This window comes from Melanerpes formicivorus, unplaced genomic scaffold (assembly GCF_026170545.1).
Source record: "Melanerpes formicivorus ecotype bairdi unplaced genomic scaffold, bMelFor1.0.p_v2 SCAF_2, whole genome shotgun sequence".
Lineage (NCBI taxonomy): Eukaryota > Metazoa > Chordata > Aves > Piciformes > Picidae > Melanerpes > Melanerpes formicivorus.
Window position 1 is genome coordinate 12535832 of NW_027142354.1, and position 22225 is coordinate 12558056.

The window sequence follows — 22225 nt, forward strand, 5'->3', positions numbered from 1 at the left end:
GAGAAAAAAAAAAAAGGTGCTTAGGAGTCTAAAGTGAATGACTTTCTATTGCATACTTTAAATCTAAATAAAGGAAAGTATGCTGTGATTTCGATGCCTACTTCATTGGCATACTTTTGGAAAGCATTACCTAGCCAAACAAACACTCAAGAATTTATAGTGTTTACCCTGTAAAGCAGGAGAAATAAACATCCCAGGCTGCAAACTTCTACCTCTCTTTCCTTATCTGTGCAATTATTAAAAGTAACACCAAAAAGTATTTTTAGCGTGACTGTTTCGCAAAGCCCTCATGTTACTCTCATGCATCTATATGCTGGCAGTCCACATGGCCTCATTTAACAGCCCTAAGAAGAAATATTCATTGGTGCCCTCTAGCTGGTTATCCTAAAGAATTTGCTGCAAACATCTAACACAAGTCTTTCTTTTCTCCTCCTGTCATTCCCAGATCTTTTGGTGATGCCCGCTCAATGCAAGGCCCTGGAATGAAACAATGGGCTGCATACAGAAGATGTGGAAGTCAAAACCCATTCAAATTCTTTAGTGCTCTCAATTGTAGGGGCTCTTACAGTAATACAAGTATCATGAAAAACAGGAGAGGTGTAAATGTGTACCATACCTCACCACCAAGAACCCATGAAGTATCTAAATATACTTTGCAGCAAGTTTGCAAATTCCATGGTAAAATAAAACATGTAATGTTCCCCATGAAACACAGGAAACCCCTCACCCATTCAGAAGTGAGTATTATAATCCCACCCCTATATCAGGAGCTTATAAACCATATATTGTATTTTCCCACACATTCTGAAACTCGTCTAATCTTAGTCACCAATGGATCAGACAGTTTCAAAACTCACAGCCGGGGACCTCTCCTTTACCATCGCACAAGTGTGAGCGGCAAGACCGAGCTTTGCCTCTTCTTTCACCCTGACACCTACTGAAGGGACATGTTTCCCATTCCACCCACCATGCTCCCCTTCCCCCACCCTCCAGCTGTGTTTGGTACAGCTGAGGTACACAGCCCCAACACTGCACCGCTGCATGGCTGCGGCAGGGATGCGCCTGGAGCACTGCTGCATCTTCAAAGCAGCTAAAGCTGTGAGGCAGGGGTGCTAATGCATACCCTAGACTTCAGCTCTAGGTGAGACAGGTGAGGCAAATGAGATGGTGTCCAAATCCCAAACAGCAGATCCCCCACCTGGAGAGATATCCCTGCCGAGGAAATGCTGCCCCAGGAGACACCACGTCTGTGATATCTCTGGCCTCAGCACCACTGGAGGAGCAACACAAGGTGCCTGCAAGGCACAGGCTACCAGAACAGCTCTTCAGCAGCTCCACCAGCAGGTGCATCTGCTCTGAGTCACACCAGTGGCCACTGGCCACTCAGAGGATGTGAGAGGTAGGGAAGTTGTGTGGAAAGCAGGATAAAACTCTGTCCTACTCTTCCTCGCCCAGCTGCACAAGGCAGAGGCTGGCTGGAGCCAGCTGCCCCTGCATTTGGTTAAAGTCACAGAGATGTCCGTAGCACCATTTCAACCATCAATCAAAGTAAATGCAGAATGGAGAGCCTAAAGCTCAAATACTGTAAGACTGAGTAACTTTTACAGTTGTGTTCATAAATTTCAGAAGGTCTGTTTACACCTTTATTGGGAAAAAGAAAGTTGCAGCAAACACTCCATTCTGTGTCTGAGAAGCAGCCGTAAAGCAGTAACTGCTCAAATGTTTGAGAAGCAGCAAGCTGCTCCTGCAACATCCAGCTGTTTGGAAAGTTAACTTCCCATGTGCCATTCCCCACTGAAACACCGAATGGGTTAATCACAGCAGCCAGGCATTTTGGAAGGGTTCTGGGGCTACCTTTTCCCAGCGCCTCACTACAGTATTAGAGCTAACATTGCTTTCAAGCACACTCCCAGGGAAAGGACACCAGAGACTCATTCAATACCCATTAAGGGGATGAAATACAAATCTCTACATCATTAGAAAACAAGGAATAGTCAAAACCCCTTGGTCACTTAAAGCAGGCTTTTTACTTGATTTGGAAAACAAAATGTTTGGCATAGTTGTGTTTGCTTTTTTTTTTTTTTACAAGCAGCTGTTCTCTAGGAGGAGACCCAGCACAACCCTGGTGGTGGCTTTTTTGTTTTTCAACTACTTCTGGAAGCCAACAGACTTTTCAAAAGCTTGTCTTCTTGAAGCATACAGGAATCGAGTAAACAGAATAGGTACAGATGTGGGAATGTGACAAGACGGGTGGTGAAGGTGGTATCTACAGGGTAAAAGGAGATGTGGGGAAATGAGGATCTGGTAGGAGCAGCTTTTACTGTTCCCAGAAGTAAACATGTATTGCTTTTCAATACAGAGGAAAAAAAATAATGAAAACAGGTAAAGGACAGAACAAGAATCATGACAGTACTTGACAGGGTGCTTGGTTAATTGGTTTAGTTGAATAGGTGGGTTGGATAATAGGTTGGATGTGATGATCTTGAAGGTCTCTTCCAACCTGGTCTGATCCATTCTATTCTATTCTATTCTATTCTATTCTATTCTATTCTATTCTATTCTATTCTATTCTATTCTATTCTATTCTACTCTACTCTACTCTACTCTACTCTACTCTATTCTATTCTATTCTAAATGTAGTCATCTAAGCATGTGTAAGTGTGCAGAGATGTCCTGTTGTAACAAAGTTCAATGGTAGTATAAAAATGCCGTATTTGAAGTAGGAAGCTCAGGAATTCTCTTACTGACCCATAAGTATCCAATTAGTAATATATATTAATATAGTGTGGGAATATTGTTTATGAAAGAATAGAATAGAATAGAATAGAATAGAATAGAATAGAATAGAATAGAATAGAATAGAATCAACAAGGTTGGAAAAGACCTCAAAGATCATCAAGTCCAACCTGTCACCCAAGACCTCATGACTACTAGACCATGGCACCCATCAACCCCCTCATCCAGATCATCAGTGAAGATATTAAAGATCCCTGAGGGACACCACTAGTGACTGGCTGCCAGCTGGATGTGGCACCATTCACCAGCACTCACTGGGCTCGGCCCTCCAGCCAGTTCCTAACCCAGCACAGAGTGCTGCTATCCAAGCCATGGGCTGACAGCTTGGCCAGGAATTTGCTGTGCGGGACATCTGCAACTAAACCGAGTTACTCAAAGCTCCATTCAACCCAACCTGGAATGTTTCCAGGGATGGGGCATCTACCACCTCTCTGGCTATGACCATTCCAAACAGACATTAAGAGGACACCCCAAAGTAGTAAATTCTTTTTAAAAAGCTTCTACAACTTCTGAAACAAGGAGCAATATTGTGAAAAATGTTTGGCTCACCAAGGATAGAATAGTATGGAGCCTATAGCTACTGTGTCATACATTAGATAAACCAGGACAGTGGTGTCAGAAACATAATAATAATCATGCTACTCTCATTCTGCCTGCCAGTCAATCTTTTAGGGTTTTTCTCCCCATGCTAACACTGGCAACACAGGTAATATTGATCATCATTGAAAATAAGAATGAAAAAATGTTATGCAAGTAGAGGCTTCTGAGGCTACAAGGGGATTCTTCTCTCTTTGGAAGTTGATACTTCCTTTGGCATGCAAACACCCTTGCAGAAATCTAAGACATGTAGCCATGGATGGTGGTTGTGGGAGTTAAAACCATTTTAGGTATTTAATGTGAAAATCAACATTTTTCTTTTTGAAAATAAGTATACTTAAAGTTCACATTATCACTACCTATTACATAGTCTACATTTTGTAGCACAGTTAGCAGTAAATTATAGGGTTTATGTCAAAGTTTTCATAGAATCATAGAATCATACAATCAATAAGGTTGGAAAAGACCTCAGAGATCATCAAGTCCAACCTACCACCCAACACCTCCTAACAACTAAACCATGGCTTCAAGTGCCACGTCCAATCCCCTCTTGAACAACTCCAGGGATGGTGACTCCACCACCTCCCTCGGCAGCACATTCCAATGGCAAATTACTCTTTCTGTGAAGAACTTTCTCCTCACCTTGAGCCTAAACTTCCCCTGGAGCACCTTGAGACTGTGTCCTCTTGTTCTGGTGCTGGTTGCCTGGGAGAAGAGACCAACCCCCCCCCCCCCAGCTACAACCACCCTTCAGGCAGTTGTAGAGAGCAATAAGGTCTCCCCTGAGCCTCCTCTTCTCCAGGCTAAACAACCCCAGCTCCCTCAGCCTCTCTTCATAGGGCTTGCACTCAAAAGCTTTTAAAGCAAGTCAAACCATAGAACTATGGCAAACAGTTGCTAGAGCACCTGGAATCAGGTTTTGTTGAAATGAGAAACTAGCATTTGATAGCAATAACGTCTTTTGAAGCTGCAGCGAAAGGATACAAGGGTTCTTTATTTCACTGTATTCAGTTTGGGTTTGTTACATAACTATCTCATTTACAGTTGAGTATCTGTAAGTCAAGGAAAGTTTGCTTTCCTGTTCCAAGATACTCATTAAAAATACTTTTGAGATCTATTCTTCACTGAAATTCTTTTAAAGTATTTTTAGAATATGGTGATGGAAAACAGAATTAGTCTCAGCAGTCTGTTCACATCGTATGTATGCCACTTCACTTGAAGGGACCAAACCAAGTTAACCATCAAAAACATGATGCTTTTATTCTGTTATGCTACAGTGAAGGTGTTGGTGGATGGGAAAGAGAAACTGATGTCATCTGTCTTGACTTCTGTAAGGTCTTTGACACAGCCTCACAGCATCCCTGTCTCACTGCCTTGGAGAGATATGGTTTTGATGGATGCACTGCTCAGTGGATAAGGAATTGGCTGGATGGCCACATCCAGAGTTGCAGTCAATGACTCAATGTCAAAATGGAGATCAGTATCAAGTGGTGTCCCTCAGGGGTCCATACTGGGATGGATACTGTTCAATATCTTTATTATTGACATTGACTGGGATTGAGTGCACCCTCAGCAAATTTCTGGGTAATACCAAGCTGAGTTCTGCTGTTGATACACTTGAAAAGAGGGAAGCCATCCAGAGGGACCTTGATAAGCTTGAGAAGTGGACCCATGTGAACTTTAAAAGGTTAAACAAGGCCAAGCGCAAGGTCCTGCACCTAGGTCAGGGCAATCTCCAGTTACCAGTAGAGACTAAGTGATGAATGTACTGAGAGCAGCCCTGTGGAGAAGGACTTGGGGACACTGCAAGATTAAAAAGTGGGTATGAGCTTGTGATGTGTACTTGCAGCCCAGAAAGTCAACCATGTCCTGGGCGGCAACAAAAGAAGCACGGCCAGTAAGTCAAGGGAGGTGATTCTCCCCCCTCTACTCTGCTCTGCTGAGATCTCACCTGGAGTACTGTGTTCCACTCTGTTATCTCCAGCACAAGAGAAACACGGGTCCAGAGGTCACAAATACGATTAGAGGGATGGAACACCTCTCCTGTCAAGAAAAGCTGAGAGTTGGGGTTGTTCAGCCTGGAGAAGAGAAGGCTCCAGGGATAACTTACTGCAGCCTTCCAATATAAAAGCAGATTTATATGAAAGATGGAGACATTTTACCAACATTTGTAGTGACAGGACAAGGGGCATATTTAGGTTAGTTATTAGGAGAAATTCTTTACTGTGAGGGTGGTGAAACAATGGAACAGGTTGCTCAGAGAATCTGTGGATGCCCCATCATTGGATGTGCTCAAGGTCAAGTTGGATGGGGCTCTGAGCAACCTGATCGAGTAGAAGGTGTCTCAGCTGACCACCAGGGCCTTGGAATAGGTGATCTTTGAAAGTCTCTTCAAACCAAACCATCCTGTGATTCTGTAATCCCAGTGCACAGTAACTAGGAGTACCTAGAGGATACTGTAAAGCCTTTCATTTCTTTGCAACAAATAAAAATAATGATTAGAAATGAACATATTCTGAACTCGCATTCATTTCAGTTTGATGTTTCATTACAAATCTGCACAGTCTTTGATTATTCGCAGGTGCTGTCAATAAATACCAGCTCCAAATGTATACCCATGTCTAACTCCATCAGGAAAAGGGAAACACAGAAAGTGACTTGGGGTCATTGAACGTGAGGAGTGGGGAAGTACAGCATAGGAAGCATCACTGACCTTCACCATCACCTTCTCAGTACCTGTTCCTGATTATGGTGATAATGTAACCTAGTACTCAAGCGTGAGCAAACACACATACAAGATCTGATCTGCATGTTGAAGATGGTGAGCTGCCATCCAAGAGGGGGAGAAGCTGCTTTGCTTTCCCCCACCCAAGCCAGCCGTGTGCTCCCACCAGCTTTTAGAGTTTGCCTCTCCCCTCGGGGTGCCAATCCAATGTGCTAACCCATAAGAAACCACTGGCCAACCAACAGTTCACTGCCTGTCCAGCTGCCCATACCAGCCCAGAGTGGGTTCAGGCAGAGGGCTACAGAAGACAGGTAGCAGGAGCGACCTCTGGGACATGAAACCACAGCCAGGACAATAGGAAACCCTTTCTCAAACCCCATCTGCTCACTTGTGCCAAGCTTCAGCAGTGCTGGAGAGCTGCAGAGAAAAGTTGATGTCAAAAGTCACTGGGTGTTTCAGACATTGCTGCCAACAGCTTAAGCAAGGACCATCAGTCAGTGAGCAGAACGAGGGAGGAAGCTGTGGTAGTTTGAGAAGAGGGGAAAGTCCAAGCTAGCCCATACAGAGAGAGCCCCAACTCGGCCGCTGACAGCCCCCATCAAAAGGGGAACTTACTCCCAAAAGGTGAATTTGTGTGTTGATTTTCTTATTAGGCACATCCAACACCAAAATGTTTCAAAATTGTTAATTTCTGTTACTTTTCAATATGTTTGTCCATTTTTTTTTTCCATCATGCAAGACTATGCAGCTTAAGTTCATGAGTGGTTTCCCCTAAAGGAGGTGGCTTCTTTTCCTCTTGCAAGACTTCTTCTTATTACTCAACAATCAGAGAATGAAAGCAAAGATCAAACTCAGAATATATTCTCCAGAAATCAAATTTATTGATAAAAGCACAATAATCAAATCACATTGCTTCATCTTTTCTTAAAAAAAAAGCAAAAAATAATATCACGTAACAATAGGAAATCATGTAGAGACTCTCCAGAGACTTTTCCTCAAATGGCAGTTTCTCTCACTAGTTTTATTCACATTTCCCTCTTCCTGGGACATCCTCAAACCATAAGCTGTTATTGTTATCTCAGAGAAGGGCAATGAGGCTGGTGAGAGGCCTTGAACACAAGCCCTATGAGGAGAGGCTGAGGGAGCTGGGATTGTTTAGCCTGGAGAAGAGGAGGCTCAGGGGAGACCTCATTGCTCTCTACAGCTACCTGAAGGGTGGTTGTAGCCAGGAGGGAGTTGGTCTCTTCACTCAAGCAACCAGCACCAGAACAAGGGGACACAGTCTCAAGCTGCGCCAGGGGAAGTTTAGGCTCGAGGTGAGGAGAAAGTTCTTCACTGAGAGAGTCATTCGCCATTGGAATGTGCTGCCCAGGGAGGTGGTGGAGTCACCATCCCTGGAGGGGCTCAAGAGGGGATTGGACGTGGCACTTGGTGCCACGGTCTAGTCCTGAGGTCTGTGGTGACAGGTTGGACTTGATGATCTTTGAGATCTCTTCCAACCTTGGTGATACTGTGAAAGCATTACCTTGCCTATTTGGTGTAAGAAGAGAGGGATTTATGTCTTTGTCCTTACGGGAATGCCTACTGAAATGAATGTTTCTGAGTTGCTCATGCTTACGCGCTCATAAATTTGACTCCTCTCTTGCTGATGTCTCCTTTTCTTATTAAAAGTTCAAAAGTTCAATTAGCAACAATCTGATGCCTTAGCTTGCTGCATGCTCAAGACTCTGGGCAAGTTAATCAAGAAATTAAAGGACTACAATGCATGGCCGTACACAGATTGCATTCAGTATTATAAACTGTTGTTCATAAGCTTAAAGGAAAATGCCAACATTCACTTACTTACGGTTTTAATTATTTATAGTATACGTAAGCAACCTATCTGTAAGAAGTTAGACTTAATCTCTAACAGACTTCCTGCTGCTATGCTGCCAGTCCCTCAGTGCAACTGTGGCCATTCTTAATTAAATAAATAATTTACCCTGGAAGATTTCATTGAGTGCCAGCCACAAGCACCAGGGCTGGGTGAAAATAAATCACAGCTGGCGGCATGCCAACACTCCTTCCTAGAATCTATGGAAAATGGTGATTTCCCTGCAGTGAACATTTTGCATAACCATTTTGCACAGTTCACTTGATTCCTGCCATAGCATGGCAGCAAAAATCCCTCAGTTTCTATGCATTTTAAGAGAGCACTTCATGTTTCGTTAATTTCATTCTCTCTATATTTGGCTGACCTTTTGCATCACTTATGCAGCTTCTTGTAGCTTCCTGTTTAGAATCATCTACTTTTTGTTGTTGTTTGTTGTTGGTTTTGGTTGTGTGTTTTTTTTTAATTCAGGGTTATCACTTCTTGCTGTGTTGCAGACCCAAACCCACCCTGCAAAGACAACATGTTCCTGCTCTGAGTCTAAAGTTATCCCCTGCTTTGATTTCCACCATACTCCTACCAGCTTTACCAATTAAACTCAACTTACTTCCTCCTCTACCAATCTTCTCATCAGTACACACAAAACCAGCGTTTAATGTTTAACATTTAATGCAGAAGAAAAAAAAAAAACAGAGGAAAAAATCCCACTTTGTGCTGTGTTACTGATCTATGTTAAAATCCACCGCAAGACCCCGCGATAGATATTATGGTGTGACTTCAACACCTGACAGCAGTGTAAACATCAGCAAATTTTCAGGGGCAATCACAGGCATCTCGATTACCCAAATGCTGTCTCAGTTGTCAAAAGGGCAGCCTGTCCTACTGTATGCTCAACATCTTTCTAGGTGCTACTGATTTTAGAAAACCTACACACAAAAAAATGAAAGTCCTTGGGTGCTCCTTCACAGAAAATCTCTCCTTGGATTTTTGCATTCAAAAGATGTGATCATCTCTGTGCAGAAGAGTTCAATGGCTTGGGGGGTCTGGGCTCACCACCATCTACCCCGTGCCCCAGAGGCAAAAGGTGAGTGCCTGGTTCCCCTTCCAGGTCAGATTTCAGTCACTATTCTCCAGTCTTCCAAAAAAATGTGGTTTTTCTTGCATAATTTTGCAGCTGGCATGTAGAGCTTCTGATGTAAAAACATGGTGGCATTTCAAGAAAGAGCTGACCACCCTGAGGGGGCTGCCCCATGGAGGAAACAATGAAGGAAATACATTCTTCTCTGCGTACAACTTACCCTAAGGTATATAACCTCCCAGGTGCAACCAGCATTTCGCAACTCTTAAAACTCTGCTCTACCACCTACCACTTTTTGGCCAACTGAGTGACCCAGAAAAGCAAAATAAAAACAATGGATGCTGCAGGGAGGAAGCAGCGAGCACAGCTTGCAAACCGGCACATCTCTGCGCATGAAGAAGTCACTTGCTGGACACAAAGAGCATCAGCTATGGCTTGCCCTGGAACAAGCGATGTGATGAGGGTCAGTCTACAAAGGTCACAAGAAGAAAGGAAAGGGAAGAAACAGCACACCAAGGGAAAGAGCTTTCTACTTCCACTGCAGTTAACTCCCATGAATTTCATCCCTCCTCCTGGTTCCCCAGTTTCCAAAAATAACCTCTACAAAGGCAAGAACTGCAGAGGCAGGGAGTCTTAAAAGAGCTGCAGTTAGAAAATACAAAAAGGTGGTAAAAGAATTGGAGGAAGGGAAAGAAGACATGTTCTTTTTGGAAAAGAACAGTGACATCTTTCAGTGTGAAGCTGTATCAGCAGGGATGTAGGTTGGTAGCTGGAACCAGCATCCATAAGGTCTCAAGTCCTGGGGACTGATGTAGGTGGCTGCAGCAGCAGAGCAGCCAGAGGGGACAGGGGGCTGTTCAGCCTCTCTCCAGGAAGCTGGCAAAGGCCTAGGCTGGTCTTGGCCATTCTTGCCCTCACGTGCTATGGCTCAGCAGGTGTGTTTTCATATGTCTGGTATCAGAAGACAATTGACATTTTCCCTTAATAGGTGCCTTAATGTGAAAAACATCACTTAATGACTAAGAAGAGAGTCAGCAGCAAGCATTTGCACCCAAAGAATTCAGTTCCTCCCACATCAAAGCCACCTCTTGGAAAACTGATCATAAATAAATTAACAAACAACTAGTGTGTCTATCAAAAATAATTATTTTACTGCTTAAAAAGACTTAGGCTCACAGGGCCAGAAACAAATATTGAGGATTAAAATCTAATTCCTTATTGCTGGACTGGACACCATGTTGAGGGAAGGGAAAGTTTTCCACGAGTCGTGCAGAAATGGTTGCCTCACTTGCCTGGCATCTGTGGAAAGGGTGAATTTTCTCTAACATTTGAAAAGTAAATTCAGGAACAGGTTGAGAGATTTGGGGTTACACAAACATCAGTCATTGTATTTCCACCTCAAACTGGCTTTGATTTCAGGTGATCCAGCCTGGTATTACAGCATCCCAAAGCCACAAATGTTTCTGGTTTTCAGCACTCAAAGTAAGCAAGTATGAGTAGATCTCTGCATAACCACAGCACTATACAGGAATGTCCCCACTCCACCAAAGACAGAGAGACTATGCTTACTGCCAAAAGTTCTCTTTTCACCAACATCTCCTCTTTGTGCCTCTTTACCACATGCTTTCTCTATGCAGGAAAAGTTATTAAGGTCTCAAGGTAAGTTCAAGTCCCCATGCTTTTACCATAAAAGCATTAACCTTTGTCACAAATACTATCACATACTGCAGAGTATTTCAGACATGACTACCTTCTTCCACCTCTGCAGACATGCCTATCTTCTTTCCCAGACAACAAATTTCACTGTATTTCAGTAACTACATTCTCAGGAGTCTTGAGAAAATTTGTAGTTGGTTCTCAGGAGGAAAGCCAGACCGATGCTCCAAGCTCACTCAGCCTTTGGGTGTTGCATAGCCACCATGGCAGCAAAGCAGGGGTGCACAGCCTCAGCCCAGCTGGGCAGCCTGCAACCTCCTGCCTGATGGCAGCAACATAAAGGGGGTGGTCGAGAAGTCCTGGGTGGGAAGGGGCCTTGGAAGAACCCACACTGGCAGCACTGCCCACAAAACAACCTGTTTCCGAGGAAGGGTATTTCACACCTTTGCAGTTCTGGAGGAAAGTTTAAAAATACAACTGAAGTATAGGCCAAGTGTTTAGAAAACAGGAAGCAGAAATGGCAGAAATTATCTGAAGGTTTGGGGCTTTAGGCAGGATTTAAATCTCACAATTCCTGGTCCTTTTCTTCTCTTTTATGATTATGTAACCATTTTCAAATGGCACAGCTAGTGGTGCCCATGACTTATTTCACAATAACCTTCTTCAGCCTCCTATCAGGATGAAAGTCACTGCAATCTGAGAAAACATCCCCTGGCAAATGATGGCACTAAGTGGGCCAAGCCATGCCTCCTTGAGAGAAGCAGCAACGACATTGAGGGAGAAGCCTTTTTAGGAGCAAGTTGAGGAGAGTGGGAAGGAGACAGCTTCACACATCCTTAGCTGCTTCTCCCAGTAGAGCAGAGATTGGGAAGAAAAAAATCACAAGCCCTTCCCTCATCTTTTCTGGCTTTCCACATAGAAGGGGTGTATTTTTCAGCAGATCTGGTGAGTCCAACACTGAACTTCACTCAAATGACATGAAATGTTAATATTTGAGAACAAGGTAGGTGGAGAGGAGGAGGAAAGAAGACATTAATTATTTGATATAGAATTCATTCAAAAGCTTTTGTTCACAGCCAGAACTAACATTTCCATTCAGCTATTTATTTCTGGTAGCTTAGATAGCTTGAACAAGTGGAAGAAGAGGGATCCAGAGGGAGCCCTTATCCCTGCCTGCATGACAACAGCCCTTCAGATACCTTTAGAGAGAACCAGACACATTTTTTCTGACTGCCCATCTTCAAATGCAGTATTGGTAATTTTTCTCAAGTATATTCATAGTGGCTTTGGGCTTCCAGCCAAAGAGCAAAGAAGAGATTTACCTCCAACCACCCAGTCTGGTGCCTGCAGCAGCCTCCCACTGTGGCCCCACTGCCAACCCCCAAAACTTCCACATAGACTATCACAAGCTTTTGATGCAAGAAACTTAGCAGCTGCTACTTCGAATTGGCTGGACTGCTGTATGAAAGTATAATCTGTATGTTTTCTGTATTTTTTAATTCATGTCAATCTGAATTCTCTTCCCTCAGCACTCTAGATCTGAAAAACTTTTCCATCACAGGCACCAAAGCATCATCTCTTTCCTGTGTTGTGTTCTTCCCAGCCCCCTGTTGTTTCGCTGCTTGCCCTTCTGCCTTTGCACTGTTTCCTCACTCTTCCTGTCCTTGATTTCACTCCTCCTCCTCTTCTTTGTTGTTCTTCTTGGTACTTTCTTTTCATTCTTCCTGCCAAACTGTATGAGGTGCTTGACTGGGAAAGTGACTGCAAACAGAGCTACCCTGTTTAGATGGTTCTGTCAGGTCAGGACACCTACACAGGAATCCTTCATCTCCCTTACTATAGTGTTGGCTGCAGTGATACCTCCTCTTCATTCAGGGTTGTATGCACAGTCCATTTGCCAAAGGTCAGGAAAATCAACGTGCCACATAATTTGGGAAGCATATGCTAGTTTTAAATGAGCCACATTTGCATTTTTGTTTTTTGGGGTCTGTGTAGATGCTAGAATTCACAGCAGCAAATTTGGTAGAGTGTCAAATGCAGCACTAGCAAGTAGCTCAGGCTTACCAGCACTGCTCTCTCTCAGAAAGTGGCTGTTCAAAAATGACACTTTCTTACTTTGCAGTTCTGTTGCCTCGAGGATGAAATCCACTCCTTTGCAGAATGCCACGACAGGGTCACTTAATCATTTCTATTCTATTTATTCCCTTAGAAAACATCAACCATGTCATGCTGGTCTCCTGAACAGGCACAAATTTCCCCCAGGTAGAATCTCAAAGACAGGCTCCCACTTCATTGGAAGCAAGCCTTGTTATTAAGGGAAAAAAAAATTCCCATTGCTGGTCAAAAAACAAACAAACAAACAAAAACCCAAACAAGCAAAAAAACAACAAAACCCAAACCCAATAACACATAAAAATTCCAAGCAAATTAAAAAAAAAAAAATATATATATATATAAAAAAATAGAAAAGGAATAGAAAAGGATACAGATAAGAGACAAATTTTATTCCTCCTGGTGCAGCAAAAGGAGAGTGGTTGACTAACTGCAGAGCTATAGTCTCTTCTTTAGTTAAACAGAGACACCTCACTGAAATGCACAGGCCTGGTCCTCTGATACATTCTGGCTGCTTTGCCTGTTTTAGCAATGCAAAGCAGCTGCAAATCCAGTTTAACTTGCCAGTTTCTGTCAGCTTTACCATACCAGATTAGCGCTGCTGTTAGCCTCGGAAATACCAACATCTGGATTCCCCCATCACCCAGTCTGACTTGAAACCTTAGAAATCTGCAATCCATCGACCCATTAGCACAGCTGGTAGGACCAGCCTTAGGTAGTTCTTCACAATCCCCCACCCTACACTCATGCCACCAACTGAATAAAATTCACCTAATAACGAGCTCTTGGTTATCCCCTGGCCAATTGCCCAGTTGCTATAGAGGGTGACTCCTGACCCTGTCTCGGAGCAGGTGCCTTCCTAGTACAGGGCTGCAAGTCTGCTTTGGCTGGCAAAACAAAACACACTGCTTCATTGTACTTCTTTATTTCTTTGGATGTCAGGAAACAGAGCTCACTCTTATTTCCTGCCCTTCAGCCAGGGGAGGTGGAGGAAACTGGAGGTGCTTGTGGAGAAATGCAAGAAAGAGGCAGATCACAAAGATATACAACAGCCTCAGGAATTAATAGCATATTATTACAAGAGTCAAATGCTGCGGCACTTCCAATCTTACAAAAAAAACCCCAAAACCAACCAGCCAATCAAACAAAAAAATCCCCCACCCAACAAAATAGCTTCTTTATTTGCTTTTTGGCTGAGAAAAACACATGTGAAAAAGAATGGGAGAGAACTGGGGAGAGGGGGCAGGTGTATTCATGTCAGTTCTGATTTTCAAAGAACAAAGGCTTTATTTTATATCTAAATAAATGGGAAACATTCAGCAAGCTTTGTTTTTCCCCTGCTCACTCCCAACCCCTCACTCTGAATGCATTAATACATACACCTTCAGCACATTCGGGCTCTTTGTGTTGCCATGGAACTGAAACCTTTGCAGTTTAGACAGTGCTGTATGCCAGGAAGCATACTGTTCTTACACTTCCTATAACAGAAACAAAATCACTGCATAGCATTAACTCCCTTAGTATTTAAGGCATTCAGTGTCTTTCCTGTCTGCTCATCTTCACACAGAGTTTGCTTTTTATCTTGCCACATGCAAATGAAACACATTTGCCATAGCTGTTCTCATCTTCATGAAGTCAACAGCTCACACTGAGCACACCATAGAAGCTCCGCAAGACTATGGACTTTCCCCTTTCTATAAGAGACTGCAGGCATGCAGCAGCTGAGATGAGGGCTGGAGAAAACATACATAATATGAAATATAGTGGATATAGTAAACTATTATCTCTATCAAGGCAACATGTAAGCAGATTTTTTAAACTTAGCTAACATTTATTGATAATGTTCTTGATGCTCCTTCTGAATATTCTTTCATACTCATTTGTCCAGATAACCAAATTACAGTATAAAGCTCCTGCAGCAGGCTCTAGATCTTTACAAGCATTTTTTTCACAGCCTAGGCAAGTGGGCTTTCAACAGTAAGCACAGCTTTGGGCACTTCAGTTAGAGAAAAAAGTAAGTCAACATAACTCTGTGTTATCTAAAGACTCAGTGATTACCTTCAGCAGCTCTGTGCTTTTTTTGCCAAAGGTTCTAAAAATGGGTGTACACACATGGCAAATATATAGATTTTTTTATGTTTAAAGTAAAAACAAGGTACATAAATGTACAAGTTCACTGTAAAACGATTGCCATAATAAATAAACAAGTGAACAAATAACCATTCGTGTACATAAACATTGGATCTGTACCTGCAAAAACAGCTGGAAGCCTGTCTGTGGTCTGCAGCCAGCTTGAGGCCTTTTTGTCCAAAGTTAAATATTTGCATAGTATTGAGCTCAAAATTAAAGCATTTGCTGAAGAGACTTGCTGATTTGTCTATCCAGAAAAACAAGAGGGAATTTAGCTTCTCTCCATATGGGGGTAGATTCTTGGGATGCCTTCTCCATCCCATGAATTCCTGGAGAGTAGAAGGACAGACAGACTACCAGTTGGGGAATTCCCCTCTTGCTTTCCGGGGGATTTTGTGTGCGGGCTGGACAGAAAGGCAAAACTCGAGTAGTTATTTTATCAAGAAGGTGCTTGTTGCTTAGGTGCCTGCTCCTTGACCACCTGGTAACACTCCTTCCTTTTAGCATCATTCCCAGCACATAAAAGATCCATTCATCTAACACCTCCATCCATTTAGGTTTGCCCAGTCTCTGTGGCACAAGCAACCTCCTCCTGGCCAGCAGCTCTGGACAACTGGGTCAGCTCAGCAGCTCTGGCAGTTTGCTGCCTTAAGGACATGGGCTGGGACCTACTCCTAGAAGGGTGTTCTGAGGAAGGGTTTAGTCCCCAGTGTAATGCTCATTTCCCAGTAGAAAACACAAAAGCACCACCGTCTCTCTGCCTGGGACAGAGAAAAGTGGCTGGTTCCCCACCTCAGTTGCTAGTGGATATACACTTGACCCTGTAAGAACCTGAGCTTTCAGGTTCCCCTCTACAGCCCTCTGCCATGGGAAGAGCCATATTAGCAAAAAAAGCCCCTTCTCCTCCTTTCACTGGCAGCAGGCATCTGACAGTTGCACATCTCCATCGCTACGTCCATTATCCTAGCTTTCTGCTTACAGGAATATGTATATTGTGCTGTGCTGAAAGGCCAGTGCAATATCAAGAGCATTAAAAAGACTCCAGGGACTGATTAGAGTCAAAAGGGAAAGGATTTATGATGGTTAATAAAGTTAAATCTGCAAGAGTTCTGCTTATTCTTTCCAACTGCAGGTAACCAGATGCTGCAGGAAAAATTATTAAACTGTTGCAAGTTATTACTGTCCCCTCTGAGAGAAAACCTACATTTTGCCATGAAGCTCCCCAGTTCACTACAGAGCCTATGCTGATCTTGAGGAGAGGAAGGCCTGTGACTTGGCTGAGCAGCAAGGACCTTGGTACCAACAGATCTCTTCAGCACATCACCTGAATGGTCCCCAGTGGGTCTGAACCCTGACTGCACCTGTGACACCAGCGTCCAGTCAGTAGCTGGAATAGTGCTGGGACTTCCACCCACCACTGAGCACCACAGTGTGCCTCAGCAAGGCACATGGTCAGACAGGGAAGGAAAGTTTCCCCCTCTGTCAGTACTGCAAGTCCACATGAAGTCAAAGAAGGAAGATTCTGCCTCTGTCCAGTGCAACATGTACACCTTTTGCTGAAGAATGCAACCTGAGGTCCATAGGACGGCTCTAACATTGATTTTATAATCCAACATGCACAAAAAGTTGTCAAGATTTTACAGGACATTCATGATTTTACACACTGAGACAGTACCAGCAAGAGAGGGCAAAGGGAAGTGGAGGGCCACATTTTTTTAAAACTATTAGAAATTGTCTATCTATATCTAAATTACATGCACTTTATTGGATCTCAAGTTTTCATTTTTGTACCACTTAATAATCACAAATACATTATATATGCCCTTTCCATTTTGCCATTCTTTCACTATATTACATCAGATTTAATTTCCTGTGGAAGTGTGTAATCTTTTCAGCTGTGACTGCCTCAGAAGCTTTTCTGTAATAAGCAGAGCCTCATCCTCCTGCAGGACAATCTTTTATGAGCTGTGCTCCTCTGCAGATTAGTTTCCTGAAATGTTTGCAGTGCTATATGAGAACTGGCAAAAGAGGAAAACCAAAATAACACCCAAAGAGAAAAATGAATGCGAAACCCTTCACTTCCTTCTGACTCCTGCATTCACTGGTCAAAGGAAATTTCAGTTTGATGTAGGTAGATGACAAATCCATGAAGGCTATTACTGCATATCAGAAAAAGCTTCACAACGTGTGAGACACAGAATCCCTTGCTCTACAGCTCATTAAAGCACAGCAGCAAGACAACTGCCTGCTCTTTGTGCCCAGGGAACACAAGAGATCAGCAAGTGGTCACCATTCTTACAACCACCTCTTTCCACCATCTGCCCTCAGCTCTCTGTGAGGTCCCCTACACTGGCAAAAAGCTGCATTCCACCAAAAAAGTGAAAATGTCAACCAAGACACATTCATGCTTTTCATGATGACATACCCATAATGGTAAGAGCAGACCAGCTGGCCTGCTGGGCTGTATCCAGACCACTGACCCTGCAGAGCATAAAACTCATCTTCTTCCAACCAGCTTTCCATTACCAGTGTTCTCACACACACCCCAAAATAACTTATTCACAAAAACATGTATCAACAAACCACTCCAAACATTTAAAAGTTAATCAACTGTGAAGAAACAAGAGGAAGAGAGATTATTATTCCTATATTCCCCCTGAAAAGGTGCTTCTGGATGAATGACAGAAGAGGTATGTGAACAAAACCACGGAAAAAGTCTGCAAAGGGTCATCTTAATGGTACTTGGGCAGCAAAGGGTGGCTACACAGGCAGGCTAGAAACCCTGACAGCACGAGCAGAATCAGTGCTCTCTCACTTCAAAGGGACATGTCGCCTCAAGTAGCTTCTTTTCAAAGTGACCTAGAGTCCAGCCAGATTTGGAAACGTCTTCAACCATTCAGCACTCAAGTCACCCGAGTTGTGAACTGCTTTCCCAAACCACACTACACTGACTGATGAAGCCTGACCTTTCTTTCCCTGCTCCCTGTAAGATTTTTATTTTGCTTTCCCTCTCTCACATCACTGATGCAGCAGCAAATCATTCACATTTATGACAAACACTGTCTTCAAAATCATATATAAAAATGCAGCACATTAAACCCAGATATATACTTTTGCAGCGTTCATCTTTCCTCATCACTATAACTTCTGAAGCTAGACAAGCATTTTTAATAATTGAGTCCTCCTTTAGCTTATTTTGGCAATCCATTTCCTTGTAATTCTGTTTTATGCTTGTTTCTTTAATACTTAATCTCTAAAAAGAGCTAATCGGTGAAAAACATTCCATGCAGGAAACATTACTCAAAAACCTCGGTAAAATTCAGCTCCCATCAGCATGAAGAAACATTCTTCCACCAGCTTCAGTGGGAGTTTCATCAGAGCCATAAATCAGATGAAGATGCTCCATGCTAACATTTATGTGGTGTGCTACAAACTGCTTCAGAACATAAAACAATGATGTAACCACCCTCATAAAACCAGTTTGCTCATGGTTTTACAGGGCCTGAGTGTGTGTTAACAATTTCAAGTGAGAACAGTAGAAAAGAAAAACATGCTAGTTATCAGTGACCTTACATTTTTTGCCTCATAGGTCATAAATTAAATAGCCTCCCTCCACTAGATGTGGGTCTCAATCTCCAATTGGTCTCAATCTCCAATTCTTTATACAGGGTGAGTAAAAAAAGGTCTAATATATGGATTTAATTCCTACTGAAATCTTGGTCAAAGATAGTGGGTGATTTAAAGCTAAACATCAAGGGAATAACTGCCATCATCTGGCTGAGTTTGGTAAAATGGAGTTAATTTGCACTTCTTTAGGGATTCACTGGTGTGTGAAATTAATCTAATTTAGATTGACCAGAAATTGAAAATGGAATGAAGGAGCAAAGCAATTAAAGACCTTTCCTAAATGCAAAACCAGCACTCCTTTAAGTGCAGCAACACAGTTGAAGTATAGAACATTTCACACTATTGCTCCCATTCCCTCCTGCTTGAGGAAGAGAATAGTCTGTGTATCTGCCTATCTGCACTGTAGCAGTATAACTTCATCCAAAGGAAACACTAGTAGAATGTTTCTACTGATATCTGTAAATAAATACATTTTCAAGTTGAAACCGTTCACTATTCTGCATGCAGACCAGGCCCAGCAGATAAACATCTGCTGGAACGGCTCAGTGTAACTGATAGTACATGTGGCTTAACATTTACTTCAATGACTTTTAGCACCTTCATGTTATTGTTTCTGTGTTGTCCCAACAAGCAGTGGTTAATGTAAGATGCAGACATTCACATACCGTGTACTTATGAATAACTGGTTCCCAGAGATGTGGCAGTGATAACATTGTCATCATACGATTCAAAGTAGCTTGCTGTAGATCACATATCAGAAGAGGTTCCCACCTGAAAAAACAACAAATTCAGATAGTAAAATCATCACATTCAGAGGTTTACATCGAGCTTTGCTAATACATTTGTTTTCACATATTCCTCCTTTACATGAACAGGGTCTATGTTCTTCTCAGAAAACATTTTGCTGTTCACAATGGCAAGCAGAAGTGTCCTCCTGTAGCCAAACCTGTTTTGGCCCACTGATGCAGAGCAGATTTCAGGCATGCTATTAAAGCAATGAAAACTTATTTTCAACGCTAACACAGAAGCTGTACCTCTCTAACAGACAGAATTTCATTTTCCCCATTTTTTCAAATCCTTCACAAGCACGTAACTTCTTTCACCAGTGCACTGCCAGTTTACCTCTACCTTTCCATTCTTACCATTTATTGTTTGGTATTCAAAATCACGGGTTTAGAGGAATACACAACATCAGAGCTCCCTCATTAACTGTTCTCTTGAGATCAAGGGGTCCTGAGACAACATTTTTTTCCTGTGGATGACTACAGTCACCTTGTTTATAATCACTGAATCATTTCAAATCACTTGATGGGTGAGCCTGGTTTTAAATATTTTTTTATATACCATAGGTAACCAATGCAAATGTGGAAAAAGGGCTTGTACTGGCAGCACTGTCTCCAGTGACAAAATATGCGGCAGCAAACAAACAAATTTTCCAATTTAAGAACCAAAAAAGGTTTTTTATTATTGAAACAAATGGCAAAATCACAACTGATTGAAAAAAAAACATAGTATCATAGTACCAGTCAGGGTTGGAAGGGACCACAAGGATCATCTAGTTCCAAACCACCTGCCATGGGCAGGGACACCCCACACTAGATCAGGCTGGCCAGAGCATCATCCAGCCAGGGCTTAAACATCTCCAAGGATGGGGCCTCAACCACCTCCCTGGACAACCCATTCCAGGGCTTCACCACTCTCATGGTGAGGAACTTCCTCCTCACATCCAGCCTGAATCTCCCCACCTCCAGCTTCATTCCATTCCCCCCTAGTCCTATCACTACCTGAGATCCTGAGAAGTCCTTCCCCAGCCTTCCTGTAGGCCCCCTTCAGATACTGAAAGGCCACAATTAAGTCACCTCAGAGCCTTCTCTTCTCCAGACTGAACAGCCCCAACTCCTTCAGTCTGTCCTCATAGGAGAGGTGCTCCAGCCCTCTGATCATCCTCGTGGCTCTTCTCTGGACATGCTCCAGCACCTCCACATCCCTCTTGTAATAGGGGCTCCAGAACTGGATGCAGTACTGCAGGTGGGGTCTCACCAGAGCTGAGTAGAGGGGGAGAATCACCTCCCTTGACCTGCTGGCTACACTTCTCTTGATGCAGCCCAGGATCTGATAGGTGTGGGCAATTTGAAAGTCAAAAGTATTAAATAAAGAAAACTCTCTTGGACTGTGTATCCCTGTAACTAATTGTTTGGAACAGGAATTAAGAACCTCTTGCTTGTTAATTATACTGACTCATCCTGCAATGCACAAGGGTGTGGATGAAGCTATAAATCACAGTTATTGATACAAAAGGCAAATTCATTTGGTTCCCTCTATTTTGAAAATGTGAATAATATGACATAGGATACTCAGAAATGCACCCAGACATATACAGACACACCCACAGCAATAAGAAGTCACATCAGAGATAAAGCTGCGGCCATATCTTCTTAAATCACACCTCCCCAAACAGAAGCTGATCCTTCTGCTCTACAAGCTGCATCTCATCCTAGAGTAAGAGGAAGTCTGGTAGACAACATAGAATTTTAGAAATCTTATGGTTTTACATTTCAGCCACAGGTTACATTTTTTAAATTACTCTAATGCTTCTTTGACTCTTCAGAACACCAAAGTGGCTTGGCTCTTGCCTTCATTATGCTTCACTGGCCAGCCACAGTGTTAGGAAGTTCACTAGCATGACATACATCTTCATTTGCTGCCACCTAAGCAAGTCAGTGTCTTCTGTGCTCCATATTTGGTCTTCAATAAAAAGTGTAAATCTTTGTAAAGTTTAAGTTAGGAAGAACATACTTTGTGGTCTAAAACCAGAAAACAAAACCCAGAATCAGCACAGAGTAACAGACATACATTTAAGTATACACATCCTTAAATGCCAGACACTAAGATGAGTTGCTGAGCCGCAACACAGGAGCCAGCGGTAGTGAGCGAGATGGCGGAGAGGTAACTTTTAACAGTGCCCAGCAGCAGCCCCAGCTGGCAGAAGGCACGGTGCTCTGCTGTGCCCCGTCACTAGGATTTCAGCTGCACTCCCCTTTTTCAGGGAGAGCCCCATCTCTCCCAGCAGGCAGACAGCTCCTCTAGCTCTGTACTGGGGCTAGGGGAGTTTCCATGCTGCCCAACAGCAGCACGCTGCTGAGGCACCATCTCATTCATTCAGCTGCCCCTACTCTATAACCCCAGCAGTGGCTCCTTCCCTTTCACTCACAGATACCTCTGACTGCTCAAGCAACAGGTGGTTCACTGGGAAATTCGTGGAGGTCTGACGTATGTGAATCCAGCTTGGGGCTACTGGTTAGTAAATGCACGTGTTGGCTGACACAGGGAGAACCAAGCTCACACATGCTGGCAGGGCTGCACCACCAAATGTGCTGGGGACCCAGCGTGAGCCAAACTGGCTGGCTGCAGGCACTTGCAGTACAGCTGAAACACTGCAGAACTGCTAGTACTTTGGACCTAACAAACAGGGGCTTCAGAGCATGAACATAGGAAAAACGCTCACCTGCCTGGGAAGTGCTGCCAGCAAACACACACAGAGGGCTCACCAGTCCCTTGTTTTCAGAAATGCCTAAAGATGGCCAGGTATCTGTATTCTCAGATACACAGAGGTACAACAGAATAAGAAAACATA

At 43.2% G+C, this 22225-nt stretch overlaps 1 protein-coding gene across 3 annotated transcripts in view; it reads right to left on the bottom strand.

Moving 5' to 3' along the window:
* HIVEP2 (HIVEP zinc finger 2) overlaps positions 1-22225 on the bottom strand; it is a 152700-nt gene that overhangs the window by 94429 nt on the left and 36046 nt on the right. For 2 of the 3 annotated variants that reach the window (XM_068150833.1, XM_068150816.1), the window contains exon 2: positions 19257-19362. The gene's annotated coding sequence lies outside the window, so the exon portion shown is untranslated. Of the gene's footprint in view, positions 1-5344; positions 5437-19256; positions 19363-22225 lie in introns of those variants that run through there. The other variant, XM_068150826.1, reaches the window with a different exon arrangement.